The sequence below is a fragment of the Nanorana parkeri genome, unplaced genomic scaffold (genome assembly GCF_000935625.1).
Source record: "Nanorana parkeri isolate BGI_ZX_2015 unplaced genomic scaffold, ASM93562v1 scaffold49, whole genome shotgun sequence".
In the NCBI taxonomy this organism is placed as follows: Eukaryota; Metazoa; Chordata; class Amphibia; order Anura; family Dicroglossidae; genus Nanorana; species Nanorana parkeri.
In genome coordinates, this window is record NW_017306317.1 from 1,104,142 (window position 1) to 1,112,590 (window position 8,449).

The 8,449-nt window shown below is 37.7% G+C and overlaps 1 pseudogene; it reads left to right on the forward strand.

The window, feature by feature from the left end:
• The window catches only part of LOC108802030, a 29,139-nt pseudogene that overhangs the window by 16,825 nt on the left and 3,865 nt on the right, over window positions 1-8,449 (forward strand).

The following is an 8,449-nucleotide window of genomic DNA, read 5'->3' on the forward strand; positions in this document are numbered from 1 at the left end:
GGATTGTTGCGTTAAAAAAAACCACAGGTTTAAGCTGGATGGCATTGAAAGGTACTAGCAACTAAAATATATTTTGTAATTGTTCTATTTGACTTCTGTGTTTTTTTTGGTTTGGGCTCATTACCAAAAATGTTTTTTTGTGTGCTCTTTCTTGTTAGTCTCGTAGCAATGTAAAAGCAGCGCCTATTTTACAGTTCCCTCTCACAATGCAAGGCTATGAAGGAAGCAGGTGAAGATAACTGTTTCTTTGTGTAGCTGTCACCTTGGCTCAGTAGTTGTTAGGCAGTCATTGACCCTGCCTTTAGTGGTAATCCACAAATCTCTACATTTATTACAAGGACAAAGATATATGGAAGGACACACTTGTTGCAATGTACATTTAAAGTGCAGGCAAAGGGCTAAAGGCATACATTTATTGCTTGTAATTGTAAAAGAAATTGTAATTTTGGTCTGCCAGTTGTTCAGTCACCTGTTTTACATTGTACAGCCAGATGTGTAAACACATGTGGTACAGTAATTCACCTTTTAGGGATGAGCGAACCAATCTGGGTTCAATATGTAGGGTGTTCGCGGCAATCTTCAAAAATTAATTCTGGACATTTTCAAGACAAAGCGCACGTGGGAGGCTAGGCACTGCAGTGGGGAATTTGTACCAGTGCATAAAAAATGGTTAAAGATGGGGATGCACTGATGCCAATTGTTTTCCAGACCAAGTACGAGTACCGATACTTTTCCTCAAGTGATTTTCTTGGTTTGTTTTTTGTGTGTGTCATGTGACAGTTTTTCTAAAACAATACAGACTATTTTAAGACAGTTGTGAAGAACCAGGGCTTGGTCCCAGCTGCAAAACGCTGCTCCCCTGGTATTTATGCCACTAACTCCAAGCTGTAGATGGAATAAAAGTATCAGCAATAGATTATACAATGTAGAATATCACCAGCTGTAGATGACTACAAATCCCAGCAATGTGGAACCATACCATCAGCTAGAGAGGTCTACAAATCCCAGCAATACAGTAATGCAGAATAATACCCTCAGCTAGAAAGCACTACAAATCCCAGCAATGCCTAATGGCAACTGGCTCTAGAGAAGGGCATCTTAATGTGTGGGTCGCGACCCCATATTAGATCACGAAAGTAATTGGGAGGGTGTATCGACTAAAAATCAAAATCCCGGGCCACCATTGGTGGTAGAGCCTATACTCGGATGAGGGGTCCCGGGCCCCAAGCTATTTTTTTTTATTACAGATTAATATCTACAGTTGACTTGGTGATGTCCCAGGCCCCCCTTCCTGAGTACATGCGTGCAGAAAGGGGTACTTTTTTGGGGGGAGAAGGGTGGAGCTTCTTTTTCGTCTTCTTACAGAGAAATATATGAATACAGCCTATGTGTGTCAAGATGTAGTAATTAATGGAGCATTAGAAACCCAGTCCACACAATAAAAAAAAAAAAAAAGCCCCTTTTCACATGGCGCGCTCACTGATTAATAACTTGATCAGGTCCACATGTCAGTTTTTCAGCCTGATCTGATTAGAAGCCCGGTGTTACTCTATGGGTAGATTATCCTCAACTCTGTCTGGAGAGAAAAAAAATGTAACTCTGTTAGCAGACCTGATCTTAATGGATCCGGGTTAATCTGCTTTTAAATGTACACATGTCCACTTGTATCCCCCAAAGACCTAACCCGGTTTCATACAGCTCTTGTGATGGAGGAAAATACTAAATAGACACGGAGTGAGCTCTGTTCCATGCAGAAAGTGCCTATCTGAAAGGGGCCTTAGAATATATAAAAAAAAAATTGTGTGTGTGTGCATTGGGAAAACAGGGAAATATAGACTTTTTTTTTTTTTTTTTTTTAACCCTTTGTGCTCACACCTTTTTATATTTAACTAATCATTTTATTAGGGCAAACTCAGTAACCTGGAACCCTCACAAAATGATGGGTGTACCCCTGCAGTGCTCTGCAATCCTCATTAGAGAAAAAGTAATTTCATAAAATGTGCTGTGCTTGTTGCAATTTAAACACTACGGATAAAAGGCTCTAATCCGATTGGTTGACGTCCACCCCAACATCACTACTTAGGTTTAAGTCGGTGCTACATCGGCTCATGTTGCTCGACAAATTAGATACAAAATTCAATTTGCAACGCACCAAAAAATTATTCGATACCTGGTCTGCCTATTTGGCCTCTTATTCATTCATACACATTTAACCCCAGGATTATACTTCCCTAATTATCCATCTTTATCTATTTTTCTTTATTCTCGTTCAGCACCTTAAGATTGCAGCTCTGAATCACTCTACTAATACCCAACAACTACTCTTTTTCATATATTACATGGATCATATGTCGTTATGGCCAGTCAAATTTACATTAACAAATGTCATCCCAGTTATTTTTGAGTTTTGAAGTTTTTACTCTCTGTGTACTTCATTATATGATGGTATCTCTTATGTTTGCATGAATGTGCACTGTTGAAATTTAACTGTGGATGTTTCCACAACTCATTTTGTCATACAAAAGTCTGTACATTATGCAATGTTGAAACCTGATAATTGTACTGTACTTACTTTGCAATAAAAAATTAACATGCAAAAAAAAAAAAGGCTCTAATCCAGAGAAAAAAAACATACCTGTACCATACAGCATTAACACTTGAAAATTGTCTATATAGTCATGATAAAACAAAACAATTTTATACCTGATTAAAATAAACAAAAACATATCAAGCCATTTTATACATAATTTCAACAAAATTGCAGCTTCAGTATGGGCAGTTACTGCTGCAGTCAACTGTTATTTTATTTACTGGATATTTCCACCTTTTGTATAATATTTCTATTTAATATAGTATCTTCACTTATTTCACAAATGCTATATAGTGTTCTACTTATCCACTGAGTGCATAGGGCACTCTGAATTGGATCATTCCCCTCTCCTCTTCTATTATGCTTAAAGTCATATTTCTTCCAAGGTCATACTTTTTTTCTTATTGTAGGGTCTTCTACAAGCTTGTAACCAGCTGTGTGCCATATATCTCTTCCAGCCAGACAAACAATATGATGTGACCTATGACCCTGGAGACAAAACAATTCAGTGTGGTAGACATGTTGATATATTTAAGCTTTGGCTCATGTGGAAGGCAAAGGTAAGTGGTCTGCATGAGGCGAAACCCCATCACTTCAATGCTGCTACATGAAGTGAGCATTATTTCATAAACGTTTAATAAATTGTTGCATAGGTTTGCAATTCTTATTAATTTGATTCTTTGTAAACTAGATCATATTGCAAACGAGCTGGTGTCTGCCTACTAAAAAGGTCTTTGTGTCTTTCACAGCAGCTGAGAGCATGTGACTTATGTTAAAGCAGCCAAACAAAATAAATAAATGACTAATTTCCTTACCTATATGATTTTTACACAGACTGTCACGTTACCAATGCACTTGAACACTGCTAAAACTGATCTGGGCAAGAAGGCACTGTTTACCCCTTGTCACAAAAGGTTTAATTTGTAAGTCTTGCCGTAAAGGGCTAATAAAACAAACCATATAATGAGATAGACATAGGACAGTCGGACCGGACTTTTTTTTTTTTTTCCTTTTCCCTACCAACAACTCATGCTCCATAGTGCTTATCACAAAAGGAATATCTATAAGACAATATGCTTTCTTTTAATGGGCTTACCCCAGTGATAGGGCCATATTGCTGATGCTATTGTCCTAATGTATGCCATATCACACTGCCCACATCTCCATGTAAAGGTAGGAAGCCATCTTTCATTGAAATAAGAATGTCCAGCCATATTTGGTGGTAGATAGGTACGTCTAAATCAACTAACAAATGTCAAGTCACTTTTCAGTAGGAGGGACTTTGTCAAGACGCAAACACAGAATCGGCACCACCCAAATCTATCTCCACTATGCTTATCCCCTCTCTCCTCACGCATCACTAATTACTCACTGACATATCAACATGGATGTCACACCACTTCCTCCAACTCAATCTGTCCAAAACTCAACTCCTTTGAATCTTTTTGTTGGCCTACCGCTAAACGGGCTATACCCCCTTCAGTCTATCGTGAATGCTACTGCCAGAATCATTCACCTTACCAATCGTTCATTTTTTGCCACACCCTCTGCCAATCTCTACACTGGCTCCCAATTGCCCAATGAATAACTCTGCCCCCATTTACATCGCCAACCTAATCTCAAAATATCACCCAAACCTCTCCACTCCTCAAGACTTCCTGCTCCCGAGCTCTCTCATCACCTCCATGCTCTCCTCCAGAACTTCACCAGAGTGTCTGCTATCCTCTTGAACCCCCTACCCCAATCTGTCTGCTTATCTCCTACTCTGTCCACCTTTAGGCGATTCTTAAACTAATCTACCTATGCTACCTTAAACATACCTGTCCTTTTTACTTCTTCCACTAACTCAATCTACACAATTATTACCTTTTTTTTGTATCACTTGCACCCTCCTACTAGATTGTAAGCTCTATCAAGGAGGGTCCTCCTAACCCTATTGTACTAAATTGTATTGTAACTAATGTTTCCCATTTTGTAAAAGTGCTGTACTAACTGTTGGTGCTATAGAAACCCTGAAGAATAATACTAATAATTATTATTATCATTATCAATCTCAGGAGGCATTTATATACACATACAGGAATGGGTGTTCTGTACACACAACCTAAAGTGCCCCATGTCTGATGCTGAGCTCCAGCTTCCAAGGATGACCCATTTACTTTGGAAGGATGTATATACTCAAGCAGGAAATGGAGCAAGTTTTTGTTACACCTTTCATCTGCCTATATCTTTACAATTCAGTAAATGTACATCTAGATTTTGAGGCTGTATATAGTCCAGCTTTTGCTTTTTCTATAGAAAAGGCTTATAACTCAGAGTTATTGAATGTATTCTCTCAAGTACAACAGGGGTCCCAACAAGGAAAAGGGTGGCGGATCACAGCTAAGGAAATTTTCCAAGGTGTCCAAACCCAAAATTGACAAAGAAAACCCCCCACAGAGATGCAAACCTTGGAAATATCACTATCGCATCAGAATATATTACAAATAGTCACACTTTTTTAACATTGGTAATAGTGGGGTTATATGTGATTTGTTAATGTGTATAAATCATAACCCTGTATGATGCCAGTAAAGAAACAAATTTCTCCATAATTTTCTAAAAGCCCCACTATGATAAATTAAGTCTCTTTTAAAAAGTGCAGTAGACCTCCTAGGAGCCTGTAATATCAAATACTTTCATTAATTAGTCTCAGCCACTCTGCATTGCATATGAAGCCAAGTGAATACATATGCTTCACTCCACACAGGATCTCAATATGTCCACTAAGGTCACTGAGCAATGTGTACATCCAATAAACTCCTGTAGCTGAATAAGGAAGCGGTGTGTAAAGCAGCCAGGAGAGATGTATTGGTAACAATCAATCTACAGTCAACCTGGGTAGCATCTGATCATCTACACTATCTGTGTTTTTAGATCAATACATGGCAAAATGTCTTTCTGTGTCCCCAAAAGATGTCCTATTCACAAAATTGTACACCTGAAATAACCACATTTTACACATACATATGCAACCATTTTATTGTTTGAGTCTTTTGCTGGGAAGACTGACCCCTGTTTATCCTACTGACCACTGTCGCCTAGACAAACCGAGGCAACACCCAAAATTGTAGATATCTCAAGGGTAAGAGGTGAAGGCAACCTTCTGAATGGGGCAAGAGTTCTTGTGACAACTGTCTAAGATGGGTATTCCCCTCACTTTGGGCAGATTTCCTCTTATATCCTATTGTACCTCGATGAAAGCAAGTAGAGACAAATCTCTCCAACACAGAAAAGACAGCACAAATTAACCTGAAGGGAGTTCTAACCATTCCATACCCTAGTCAAAACTAGTTAAATATTTCGTATACATAAAAATAAATTGATGGCCCTATCTAAGAATCTTTTAATATCTGTAAAAAAAATAAGTCAAGGCAACTGGACTTGCTGTATTTTCCTTGAAGACGTTTCACTGGCCATACAACTAGCTTTCTCAATTCAGAACATTAAGAATCTTAATGTTCTACTAAAACTGTCTTTAACCACTTGCTGTCCGCCCGTAGTAAAAAAACGGACGGACGGCACTGCAGCATTGGCGGGTTGCTGTCTCCAGTATTATCGTTTGTTGAGGTTTCGCGCACGCAATTTTAAGGCTTGACATGTTTGGTGTCTTTTTAACCCGACGTGACCCCGTCTTTTATATTTTACCAAAAAATTGGGTAATAATAAATGTTTTATCATTTAATATAGGGGAAACTTTTTTTTTTTTTTTTATAAATTTCGGTAATTTTTCCTTAATATAGTAAAATAAAAACCCCAGTGGTGAATAAATACCACCAAAAGAAAGCTCTATCTGTCCCCAAAAAAGGGTATAAAATTTATTTCAGTACAGCGCTGCATGACGGAATAAATGTCAGTTAAAGTACCGCAGCGCTGAATACTGAAAAATGGCCTGGATGGGAAGGGGGTTTAACACTGCAGATGTCCACTGGTTAAGGGACACAAATCAATATATGTTTAGTTGCATGCTATGGTTCCTGGTGGGGTAGGGTGCTTCTTTCTTTTGTTTCTTCTTGATTTATTTTCTTATTCTTTTCTTCTTTCTTTTCTTCCCCATCACAGTGATAGAATCATAGCAAAAAGGAGGGGAAGACTAGCCTTTGACATGTAAAAAAACTTGACTTATCCAGAGACTTAGGATTTGTGGCACCACAAGTGCGGGGTGGTTCATATAAAGTATTTCCATCACCATACTATGGTTGATCATGTACATGTTGTTTTATAAAGTAAATGGCACCTGTAGTGTTTTTGTACAAATTGTCTTTACAATTGGATCTACATTTTATCAGCAGATGGAGCACCTTTCTTTCAAACTACCTAGCCTGTTTACACAGCTCATGCTACAGCTTATGGGGAGCTTTACAATTTTTATCTCACCCCACTTATTTCCACCCTACCCATTTCCTTATCAGGCAGTTCATCCTAGAGTTTCAATCCGAAAAGGCCAGCCAGGAAGTACACTTCCACTGTGCCCTTTTAGATAATGCACAGAGCTCTGGCAAAGCCTTGCAAATAAAGCTTTTAAAACCTTACAAAACAAAGGGTGTGCATATAGTAAAAACCCAATATAAAGCATCAACTTCAATGTAAAATTGACCTATAACATGTTTTACTTTAATATAAACAAAACACACCTGAACTAAAAGGGTTAAAATAGTTTTACCTATATTTTGAGTGTTGCCTTTTTTGTTTTTAAGGGTACCTGTGGCTTTGAGCAACAAATTAATAAATGCCTTGAAGATGCTGAGTACTAGTATAAGAAACTTAAAACGCAAGAGAACTTTGAACTAGTTTTTCCTGATAAGGTAAGTCACGCTATTGAATATTCACTTAAGCCTTTTTGATCCATACATTTTGCTTTGCCTCATTTGATTCTTGGTCGAAGGTGTTCCCAAAGTATAAAGTTAAGGTATCATGAATGCATCGTAAACTCTACATAATGTTTATGTACATAATTCACTACTTAAGTGCACTACAGAAGATTTTAGAAGTACAAAAATGAGAATAGAAAAAAAATCTGTCTGTATTTGGTGGTGCTGGCTCTGGAAAGTGGCACTGATTTTGGTGACTGTGCTCTCCTACCTCCCAGATGGCAAGGATAACTTGCCACAAACATGTGGCAGGGTTAAATTGTAATTCTTGTTAACTTCCTGCACACATTCCTCGCAAATTGTAGACTTGCAGCACAAGTTCTAGTTGACACTTTTTGAATTTGTAGCTTGGCAAGTCTACCACAAGAGTCCTGCAGGTCTTAGCAAGAGCTCTGCAAGTGTACAGTACTTTTGCAAAGCACGTTGATCTGGAGACTTGCAATGCAGACTTGCTGTAATTGTGCAACAAAATTGTGAAGCTTGGCAAGTCTGCAATAGTTTAGCAAGTCCTTTTTCAAACATGCAGCTCAATTGCTTGTTATCTGGGCTGTGACATTCTTGCAAGTTTTACCTCTTCAAGTTCTGAACACTGCATTTTTTTACACATTTTAAGACTGAATTACAATACATTGTGTAAATATTCACTTTAATTTTATCAATCATGTACAAAATAAGTAAGCAGGATTAGCAGGATGTTTTTTTATATGATTGCATAATTGGAGTTAAGAATGTTCACACGATAAATTGCATAATTACAATATTAACTGCTTTAGTAAATCTGCTTTATAGTATGTCTCTCTCATCAACAAGAACTTGCTAAGAAACCTTTTGTAAAGTCAAATGGTAATCACTGGTGGCTAATAACAGTAAGAATTCTATGGAGTCTGATTTAATGGACTTTTTTTTTTTTTTTTTTTTTTTTTTTTTTAACCCTAAACAAAAACAAGCA